We start from the raw sequence: 12079 nt of genomic DNA, 5'->3' as shown, positions 1-12079 counted from the left end.
TTCTAAATTGAGGGATTTGGGAAAAGGTTACATTTAGAACACAGTATAATTCAGTATCCTAATTTATTTTTTAAGGAAATGATATAATAGAAGGAAGCATTCTTTTGAATAATTGTTTGGAATGATGCCAAACCAATCCACCTTTCGAACATTTACACTCAATCCATAGGCTAACTGGCCTCCAGTTTCCCTCAAGATTAACACATGACAACTCTGGTATACGTGCACCTTGAACTAAGCCCACTTCTATTAGCTACTTTAGAGGAATACAGCCAATACTTGGGTTCATGTTTGGGTTCATGAAATGTAGTTTTGCTTTAACTACACTGTTTGTGAAAATGTTTTATTATCAGAGCTCAACTATCTTCCTTGTGGTCAATGAAGCAAGTCAGCTCAACTGGTCTAATCCCCAGGACATTTCATACTAAATTACTTATTTTACTTGTTCACAAGAAGAAATGGAAACAATATTTCTGTTCCATGTGACTCCACAAGTAAATTATGAAGAATTAAAGCAGTCTAGCTTGTAGTGTCATGATGTAGACACAAATGGATAATGAAGTGTTGGTGCTATAAAATAACACTATGCTTATCCAAAATGGACTCCTCTGATTTGAATGAATACAGTATTTCTTTATTTTCCTATATTTGAGATTACTCCTTAAGGGTCCACTTTTCCCTATTTTCTGAGGACATGATAAACAAGGGGCAGAGTGTGATCGAACATTCCAAGTGTTTTCTGAGTATAACTCCCTTAACACCTTTTTAATATAATTTGTTCTTTTCACTTCTCAATATATCACAGAATCATTTCATATTATTAGTCTTTGACAGAAAAGAAAAAAATCAAGACTTTATTTTTTTTCCAAATTATCCTTTAAGAGGTGAGGGCAGATAGCCTCCCTCTCGGAGATCAACTTCATTCCCAAATACATTGTAAAGACCAGAGTCACTGCCTTCCTACACTAAGCCACTCCTGACAACTGATGAGGACAGAATCTAGCAGAGCGGATCTCCAGCCACCATGCAAAGGATGCATTGAGCACCAAAACAACCCAACAGGATCTGTTTGTTTCCTTTCACACATCACAATATAGTGTTCCAAATGCTGGCTACTACAGAAAATGAAAGGAAATAAGGAGCAGCTGTTTTCCCCTGTCCCAAGGAAAGCACCATCCCACAAGTCTGGTTTAGAACACTGTTTTTACTCTCTGCTCTGCTCCCCTATCCTTTTCTGTCTTTTAGGTCAACTTTACAAAAGGGCAACAGAGCAAGGCTTGCAGCCCAAGAGACAAAAATGGATGGAAAGGAGACTGACAACTGTCTCAGTTTATTCATGGTCCAATTGAATCAGATAAAGAGGGGCCCAGCTTTACTGGTATAGAAATACAGCTTACCCAAAATCCTCAAAAAAAGATCAGAAATACCATGTTTTGTGAGTGTAAATTGGTGTAATTCTGGAGGAGCAATTGGGCAGTGTGTTTTCCAAACCGTGGGCATCAACGTTCCAGTTCTAGGAATTTATCCTTAGAAAAATAATCATGAATATATATTGTGATTTAGCTACAGAAAAGTGTTCATTGCAGCATTGCTTATAACAGTGTAAAGCTGGAAACAACCTCAATTTCCACCATCATGGTTTAAGATATGATAAAATCACACACAGAATACGAAACAATCATTAAAAACAAGGCTGGCAAAGACTAATAACATGGAATGATTCTGTGATATATTGACAAGTGAAAAGAACAGATTATATTAAAAAGTGTGTTGAGGGAGTCTACTCAGCCATAAAGCAGAATGAAATTGTGTCATCTGCTGTTAAATGGATGGAACTGGAGAACCTCATGCTAAGTGAAATAAGACAAAGTCTCATGTGTAGAAAAAAAAAAAGGGGGAAATTAAAATTAAAAAGTCTCTTGCAGAAATAGAGGGGTGAGTAGAGGAAGGGTTCAAGGTAGAAGGGAGGAAAAGGGGAGGGACAGGAGGAAAAAAACTGACTAAATTATGCTATGTGCATGTGTGAATATATCATAACGAATCCCACATTTATGTATAATTATAATACACCAATTTAAAAATTAAATAGAAGGAAGACCAGTGGGGTAGAGGAAGGCGATAAGAGAGAGGGAGGAAAGAGGGAAAAGAGAACTACTAGGGACTGAAATGGAGCAAATTATGCTATATGCATGTATGAATATGTCACAATAAACCTCACCATTGTGTGTAATTCTTATGCACTAATAAAAAGACAATAATTAATTTAAAAGTGTGCACATATGAAAGAAATATTGGAAAGATATATACTAATGGTAGTTATTTCTGTATCATGATATTTGGGGTTATTCATGTATTTCTAGATGTTCATTATAGAACATTTAGAAATTTATAAATACATATATATGCATATATATATGCATATATATATAATGAAGAAATGAAAGAGATGAAATGTCTTTGTAGAAATTGACTGAATGATTGCTTAGAAATCTGTTACGCCTTCACATCTGAAGTGCCATTCAAAATAAAACAAGATTTCTTTATAGAAATGTTTAATTGTTTCTTTAGGAAAACTGTCTTCACCCTGGCAATTTGCAGCCTAACCTGTCACATGTTTTACTTTTATTCTTTTTCTACCTCCAAACAAAGTTCAGATTTACAGCACCTGCCGTCGCTTTTAATGTAGTAGTTGCACCTAATTTCTACAGCGCAGTGCAATTCCAGCACTCTCCATTTCACATTTTGCCTTTAGCAACAAGCAGTCGGGGAGACATAAAACCAAGATATTTTCTAAGGGCAGGTAGCAGACACTTTTACTAAATATGAAATACCAAAGCTACCCCAAGCCAGAAGGGCATTTACTAAAAAGGTTGTAAGTAAGTACCAGATAATTTCAAGCTACTCAGATGGGGCAACTTCTGAAGTTGGATGAGTGCCTTAAGTCAAAGAGATCTTTGAAAAGAATCATGAACCATCTTCCAGAAAGAACCACAAAATGTCCATCTGGAAGAGATGTGAATTTGACCTTTGAATAAACAGCATGAGATAAAAAAGAATGATACAGAATTTCTTTTTCTTCTGCCAAAGCCTGAGAGGCATTGTAAAAAAGACGGTTAAAAGTATGGGCTATGGAGTCCCAGTCCAAACATGGAGAGTTTAGAAAAGTTTTTGATCTCTCCTTGCCTCAGTTTCCTTAGCTGTTAAAAAGTCTTAAAATGTGTCAGTCTCAAAGGGTTAAAAGTTAACAAAATAATGCTGGTACTTTGCATATGTTTGACAAATGAAAAGAATTTTATGACGCTGCTGTTTTATTATTTTAAATTATTTTATTTTACTATTTTCATTTAGTTAAATCTCATCACCAAGAAAGGCACTCATATTGCTATGAATTCCAAGAAATAAATGAAATTCTTTGGAACTTCTATATGGAATATAGAGATATATTCCAAAATCTACTTCAGATTCATAAATATGAACCCAACTAATTTTTAGCTATAATCCTTAACTTAAATTCACAATTGCAATTCATGACTTCTCAATTGTTCTTTGCTACAGATCAAGTTCCTACACAGCTCTCTACCCTAGAATGCACATATATGATAAGAACAACCAGCTGCTTCTTTAGAGTGGCATAGTGTGGGGTAATCATAAGTAGTGCTTTGAAAAACTGCCCTTTGAAACAGGAATGGGCTTGTGTGTTCCCTTATTTTTTCAAACTGGTCTATTAGTGAAGATTTCTTCATTTCCTGCTAATCTCACTGCAGCTGCAGGGATGAACATACCATTAACAATTCTGAATAGCTTCTATGTAACAGAGAAATTCCACTTAATCTTGATCACTATACCTCCTTCCCAATTCTTCATCAAAGCACCATTACCTAAAAGAATAATTAACACTTAAGGATATACTCACTTCTGCTTCACCTAGCACAGTATAGGTCACTATCAATTTGGGTCTGAAACTAAACCACATACTTATTAACCATCCTTACTGAGAGTCAAAAACCTAGCTGTGAGCTTTGTATTCATCATAAGTATTGAACATGTTAGGTCCTTACCATGACATATTAGACTCTAATATGTAGTAAATGCTAGACCCTACTGTTAGCATTAATAGAAAGAGAAATAAAACCAAGTCAAATCACACAACAAATAAATTTTATTTTTGAACACGAAAAAAGTAAAAGACAATTTACCAAGAACAAAACTAGCCTCAGCAAAACATTAATGAACCGATAAATCCATTAACCAATTGTTCAAATTCCACAGACAATAGGGCATATAAGGTAAATTGAGATAATTCCAACTTTCTTCATTCAAAAAAGTTACTGTTACACATTTTATTAAGAATTCATCCACTACAACAGCACTAACAAGAGAAGTGATATCAGATTCTAAAAAACAATCAATATATATTTTAGCTACATTTTAAGGGTGAGACATATATAGTCAAAATAGCTTAAAAAAAATAATGCTAAAACTAAAACCCATACAGGCCGCAGGCATGCAGAGAGCTATCTGCTCCTATTGTCAAAAATCTTATGGTGGGAACTAAGAAAAGGAGCAAAGGACCAACATCCAAGAGGCTCAAAGAAAAAGAAGACCTTACAGTTGACCTCCATGATGGCAGGGTGTTGGTGGTCTTTGCTGTGTCCCATAGTGGTACGTAGCTGACATCAATAGTTGTTGAACAGTTGAGAGAAATAAAAAATTTGAAGATAATACCAGAAAATTCAAAATGGGACTACCATGTGATCTTGCAATCCCATTTCTGGGTAAGATATTCAAAAGAAATGAAATTGATGTGTCAAAGAAACATCTGCCCTCCCATGATTTTTGTAGTATTGTTCATAACAGCCAAGATAGGGATTCAATCTAGATGTCTATCAATGGACAAAAAAAATGTGCTATATATACACATTGCATTTAAAAGAAGGAAATCCTGTCATTTTGACAACATGGAAGAACCCAGAAGACTTTTTTTTTTTTTTTTTTTTAAGCAAAATAAGCCAGGCACAGAAAAATAAAGTGATCTCACTTATATGTGGATTCTAAAAAAAGTCCAACTCATGAAAGTAGAATGTAGAATAGTGGTTATTGGGGCCTGAGGGTGAGAGAAGGGGGTTGGGGAGATATAAGCCAAAGGATACAAAATTTTAGTAAGGAGGAATAAGTTCAAGAGATCTATTTACAATGCAGTGATTATAGTTGATAATAATGGCTGGTATACTTGAAAATTGCTAACAGAATAGATCTTAAGTATTGTGACCACAAAAAATAACATGTATGTGAAGTAATGCTTATGTTAATTATCTTAATCGAGTCATTCCACAATGTATATATATTTATCGAGTTGCATGCTATAAGTATATACCATTTTTATTTATCAATTAAAAATTAAAAAGAAAACACCAGAAGCACCCTTTATATTATAGTTACATAGCTATGTAGATTTCATACCTTTTTCTAACAAAATTGCAGTCAAATATTGGCACCCTGAATGAACAAATGAGGTTAGCAAAGTTTTCTACAGAGTGGTGTCCTAGTAAGTGCTTTGTTTCTTCTGGCGGTTAGGATATCTTGGCACTACCTAGAAATTACACAAAAATTAAAATTCAGATGCCTGTGGTGAGCAGTGAATTCACATTAACTGGGAAAAATACTTATTGTTTAAATAAATCATAAAATTGGACCAAGGACTTGAGAAGGTTAGAATTGCAGTGGAAATGGTAATGGTCCCAACAAGTCTACATTCTTTTTTTTTTTTTTTTTTTTGATACTGGGGATTGAAGCCAGGGACACTTCACCATTGATCTACATCCATAGCTTCTTTCTGAAATTTTATTTTGTGGCAGGCTCTTGCTAAGTTGCCCAGGCTGGCCTCAAACTTGTGTTCCTCCTTCCTTAGCTCTCCAAATAATTGGGACTATGGGTGTGCACCTCCGTGTCTGGCAAATAATTCTACATTCTTAGCTCTTCTTGAGAAAGATCTTTTGTGAAATGGATGCCAGGGAATCATAGGATCCAAAAGAGAAGCTAAGGTACAGTTTTATCATAAAAGTCCAAGATTTGGGGTTCTTTCTTAAAAGCATTTTACAGAGCAATCTCTATTTTCTGATGTGTGTGTATGTGTGTGTGTGGGTGTGTGTGTATTTCTGATATAGGTATATATAAAATCAATACCATAAACTTAACTTTGCTATTGTATTTTTATTAGTGAATTTTAATTATACAAAAATAATGAATTTCATTATGGAAATGTATTTCTTGATGGCTCTGTTATGTGCTACTATTTAAAAGAATACAACTATGAACATGAGTTGGAGATAATTTTCATATTTTCTTCTTGGCCTTGGGTCCTTATCTGACACATAAATTCAAAGCAGGGCTTTGGTCTTGATGCTATATTGCATGTACTCCAACAGAACTGAAAGAAAACACCCGGTTTTCAGAATTAGGATTATAGTGAAATCACAACTCCACTCCAGGCAGGAATTTTTGTTTTGTTTCATTTTTTGGTTCTTGTTTGGATTTTTTTGTTTGTGAGGAGAGTAGGGGATGATAGCGCTCTTGCTGTGTAAAATATATTTTAAAATATGATAATTTAGAATATCACCAAACAGTTCACCAGCCATCATTTGGGTCAATGTTTAATATTTTGAAATTACTCTCTTTTCATTCCTTTTTCAAAATGACTTTCAAGCATTTTCTCCATGCCCCATCACTATACTAGATTCTGTTAAAGATGCAAAAGAAATACTTCATGTGGTCCTTGCCTTCTGAAAGCTTACAACATATAAAATAATTGAAGGACATCATAAGACCAAAATAATTAGGTGCTAAAATGTGTACTCAGAGCTATGCATGCAATGGAAAATCAGGCAGATGTGGGCTGAGTGGAGGACAATATAGTTCATGAGGAGGGAGCTGGAGTTTAGAGTGGGTTTGATAGAGGATATGACAGAAAGAGGAGGGCACTCAGTTCAGTGCACTGCATGTGCAAGGAAGTGAAAATAGGAAACCCACAAAAAATAAGATAGAGTATAATTGTCTTTCTTAAAATTCCAAAATGTAAAGTTGATTTATGTCATATAATTAAAAAAAAAAAAAAACCTAGGTAAGATTATCCCCACTTTACAGAAGAAGAACTTGAGATTTGGACTGCAAATTACACAGCTAGTAAGTAGAGAAAAGAGATGTGAACATAGTCAATGCAGGTCCCAAGCCACATTTTCTCCCTTATCCTGGTTCCTGGAGTTCTAGGCACCTTATTACTAATAAGGGAGATACACAGGCTTACCCTAAAGTGCACAATAGGGGCTGCACTGTGGGAAACCAGAGACTGGAAATAGAATCCATGACTGGGTCCTATTCTTGGTCCCATAGACAATTGTTATCTGAACTCCCCATTCTGTGCAATGTGCATGTGCTCACAAACTATGATCATAAAATCTACCAATGTCATGAAGTTCAAGGAAGGCATCCACACTTTACACAAGAAGTCTGCAGAGAAGCCAAGCCCAGGCAAGCCACTTAACCTTCCTTGATCTCCATTTCCTCATCTTAAATGAGGAGGAAGGACTTGATGATCTTTAGGGCCCATTTTGAAATTTAGCAAGCATTTTATAAATGTCACTAACCATTTCAGATAAACCTTAGAATTCCAGAGATGGAAATGTCAACTGAATAACGAGTAGCAGATGCCATGTGGAAGTTCTGTTATGACCATTCGTAAAAATTAAGATTCCTTGTTTCATTATTGACACAGGAAGGCAAGTACCCCATGAAGATTTCTTTTAAAAATGTACTTGAAAGTCTTCAGCATGAGACAAATGCAAAAAGACCAACGTGCTTTATACAAAAAAAAGGAAATGCAAAATTAATATCATTTTTTTTGTCATTAAAAACACCATAGCTTCCTACCTTAATTAATCTAAATATTCAAGAGGATGAAATACATTTTTGAAGTATGTATGGTGAAGGTCAACAATTTCATTAACTAATTGATCTCTTGTTCAGACAAGTGATGAATCAACTGAGAATTTCTATTTCCTGACTATTTATATTTAAACAACACCCTTTTCTAAGGAGAAACTGCAAATGAAGCATTTCCTAATTTAAGAGGAATATTCTGAAAATAAGCCCATGAAAAACTCTTAGCGAATTCCTAAGCATATCCAGTCATGATTTCAGTTACCTGAGTCCCAGCATTTTCATGTCCTGTGATAAAAGTGAGAAGAGGTGAAAGATTCATATTTTTTCATTTATCCATTTTCATTTACTCTTTAGAATGTCTACATGATTTTTTTCTTTGCTCATGATTGCTCATATAAAATGAACTTTTCTCCATGTATTTTTTTCACATAGCTTTTTAAACTTATATTTATTGAGCTATAATTTACAAACAGTAAAATGCACAAATCTTAAGAGTACAGCCCAATGAATTTTTTACATATGTATAGACCATGTTAACCACTGCCCAGATTAGGATATAAAACATTTTCATCGTCCACAGTTCCCTTGTGTACCTTCCTAGTCAATAACCCTCTGCCCCATGCAAGTAGCTAATATTCTGATTTGTTTTCATGGATTAGTTTTACCTGTCCTTGAAATTCATATAAATGGATTCCCACAGCATGAACTCTTTTGTGTCTGACTTCTTTCACTTAATGCAACATTTTTTAGATTCATCTATGTTGTGTGGGCATCAGTAGTTGCTTTTTCTTGCTGAATGCACAGATATATGACAGTTTATCAATTTGCCTGTTGATGGACACTTGGGTTGTCTCCAGGATTGAGCTGTCATGAATAAAGCTGTGATGAATGTCCTTGTACAGGTCCACTTGTAGATGTATGCACTCGCTCCTTTTGGGTATATTTCCAAAAGTGGAATTGTTTGGTCATAGGATGAGTATTTATCTTTCTATTCATCTTTATTAACACTGTCCTATAACTGCCATAATAAACATCTATTGTCTTTTTAGATATATATGGTTGAGAGATATAGGCAGAAAAAAAAAGGAGGAATTTATGGAAATTCTCATAGTAATCTTGCAAATCCAGCATTAAGGCAGTTACTAAATAGAAGGGCCAGCAATTTTTTTGGTTGTTTCATGAGCACACATAGAGGTGCTGGAAAATCCTGCCCCTCTATTGTCAGGGGGGTTGTTCTCTAGAGATCCACTAATGTTTTAAAAATTCAGATTTCTTAGAAGGAAATACATCAAAACTCAAAATACTTGGCAAGGCCAAACTGACATCTCATTTGCTCACTCGGGGTGGTACAGAATTTGATAATGCATCAGTAGTAACTGACCTGTGTCCAAAATCAAGCAGTACACTTCAGCCTTGACAAGCCTCAGTCATTTTAAACCCATCTCCCTCTCTCTGTTCAGATACCCCTTTCTCCTGATTGGCAGTGTCTGGCCTGCAGGTGTTAAAAAGGTGCTCTTCATTTAGCCAGATAACAATAACCCCAGAAAGCATATTTCCACTGCTCCATCACCCTTCCCCCATCGTCCACCACCACCGTCAGTTCCTTATTCCCTTCGGCTGTGAATCTGTAACGTGCCCTGGGTCATATTTGTGTCATTGAAAGCAAACCTTTATAATTCTGCCCCCAAAATGGAAAGAGAAAAATACCCAGAGGGATCAAGGAGAGTGTCTCCTTACACAAATCTTTCTTTCTGATAAGCGGTGACCCATCGCTAGAACTGGAGATTTATATATGCATTTTGACATAAATCTGCATCTGTAATTATGAGTCATAATGATCTTTATAGGCTGCACTAAATTGGTGAAGAAGAGTTACTGTTATTGACAAAGCATTGACCTGAACATTAGTGGAGAAAGAGCTAATTATTTTTTTTTTTTCCTGAGGAGTGGGACTCCTTTTCTAGTTATGAATCACTTTGAACCCAGGTGTCTGTGAAATATCTTCTCTTCTCCGAAAACCAACATAACAGAGTCTCCCAAACACATCCTATATCTTCACATAATTGCAAATGTATAAACATTTCAAAGCACATTCTAGAGGCTTTTTTTGATTGTTTCAAAGACAGTGATCGGGGTTTGCAAGGTGCCTGAGAGGCCGATCTATATTCTGTGAAAGCAGGTTGTCTGTGAGACACACTCCCATGTCTGAAAGACCTAGGCCTATTTTTAGCTGGGCATGCTCGGATTCCAAGCCGAGCTGCCATTAGCCTTAATAGAGCTCTGTGCACTGACTACTATGTGCGGGCGGCCCAGAAATGTGCTCTTTAGAGCTGTGGAAGGCTAACGGGAGCTTTAAATCACAGCCTTATCATACTTGCATGTTATTGGCAAGTCTGCCTAAAAATAGAATCTCATTACTTTAATTCTACAGTATTCTTAGGTTAGCCAACCTTTATTATTAATAACAGCATTGCACATTTATATAGCACTGTCTGCTCAAGAGAACTTCACAAATTATACACATAAAACTTCCCTACCTTAATGTAACAAGCCATGGGTTAAGAGGGCAGGAGGTAGATGGTAAGCAGTGGCTCCCTCTTTCTATCCAGGGACTGAGAAAATGTCACCAGGTGGCTGTAAACAAAGCCACTCTCTGAACTTGAGCCATTTGCCTAATTCTGCAAAAGTATATTGCATTTTTCATTGATGATTTCCAAGACTCTGGGGACAGCCACAGCCATCCCAAAAATAATAGGCTGTGTCTATGATCCATTTGGGGTTTATCTCTTCAGATCTTGGCTGGGTTTGGGAACCAACCACAATAAAATCACATCCTTTTGCTCACTCACCAATCAATGAGGTGGTTCTGAGGAGCCTCTCAGTGGGTTTATGTGCTTCAAACTCAGCTTCTTAGGATGGAAGGAGGATGGAACATTATCAGCTACTTTGGAGTTTAATGTGATCAGTTAGCAAAGTTAATAGTCATGCTTTCTGAATAAATGCACAGTGGATGTGTAAAGAATACTTCTGAGCATAAGTGGTGTTATAGGCAAGATTTTAGTTCAAAAATGTAGCTGAATAACCATGTGGTTATGTGTGTGGGGTGTCGTACACACGCTTAAAAAGACAGACAAGACAGAGACAGCACAAGTAGCAGGGTGACATTGGTATTCATGCAGCCTACAACTCAGTAAAACAAATATATGGGCTACTAATCTCTGTACTTTTAGTGCATTCAGTGTTAGTGCATTACTTCTAAGAAAGCAGCCAGGGTCAGGACTTCCACAATAACAAACATTTATGAAGGGCCTTTTCTCAGTCAAACACTTTTCTAAGAACTGGAGATGGAAAATGGAATAGGACGCAGCCCTACTCTCCAGCCAGCTTGCAGCCTAGAGAGGAAACTGGTAAGTGAAAGGGAATTTCAGTCCACAGGAGAAGCATTCAACCCACGGGAAAGCATACATAAGCATTAAAAGCGGACCACAAAAGAGAAGCATGACTGGGTCGTTTGTGGTAGAAAATGTGTCCTGGAAGAGGTGGCATGTAGGGAGCCAACCCCAGGATGAAAAAGGAGAAAGTCTCTGAAAGCAAAGGAGTCCTCAAAGCAAGAATTAGATAATCCTAGAATGAAAATGGGTCAATGAGACCCAGTGTATTTAAAGAGGTTCAGGTAGTGGCCACCCAAGAAAGAGAAGAATTCTAAAGACCTGAGCACAAAGAAGAAGCTTGGGCTTTATCTTGAGAGCACCAGGGACTTTCCAATAGACTCTTTCCATGGGATAGTACTAAGGTTCCACTTTGAGATACAGAGGCTGAGAGCTCTGCTTACTCTACCTCATAGTCATCCTTCTGAAACTGACTTTCATTCTTTCTCCCCTTAATTTCCCTCCCTTAGACAGTCCCAAGATAACATCTCACCAATGAGTCAAAGTAAGCCCCTGGGCTCTTCCCAATATCCCCAAAGGAAAATTAGTGGGAAAACTTCCAAGACACTTGTTGGTACCAGACACATTTAATATTCCCAACTGCTTTTGTGACACCAGAGTCTCAAAGGAAAATCCTCTTTTCATAACCATCCTTCCCCTTGGAAAATTTGTTTTCAGATGCACACTTCCAGATGCTAGTACGTTTTCTCAGCTGT

The 12079-nt window shown here is 36.5% G+C and overlaps 1 long non-coding RNA gene across 2 annotated transcripts in view; it reads right to left on the bottom strand.

Moving 5' to 3' along the window:
* LOC306656701 overlaps positions 1-12079 on the bottom strand; it is a 70875-nt gene that overhangs the window by 16129 nt on the left and 42667 nt on the right. The window lies entirely within an intron of this gene.

The sequence above is a fragment of the Sciurus vulgaris genome (genome assembly GCF_902686455.1).
Source record: "Sciurus vulgaris genome assembly, chromosome: 3".
NCBI lineage: Eukaryota > Metazoa > Chordata > Mammalia > Rodentia > Sciuridae > Sciurus > Sciurus vulgaris.
Note: the sequence above shows the minus strand (reverse complement) of the source record. Positions and strands in the feature narration are given on the sequence as shown.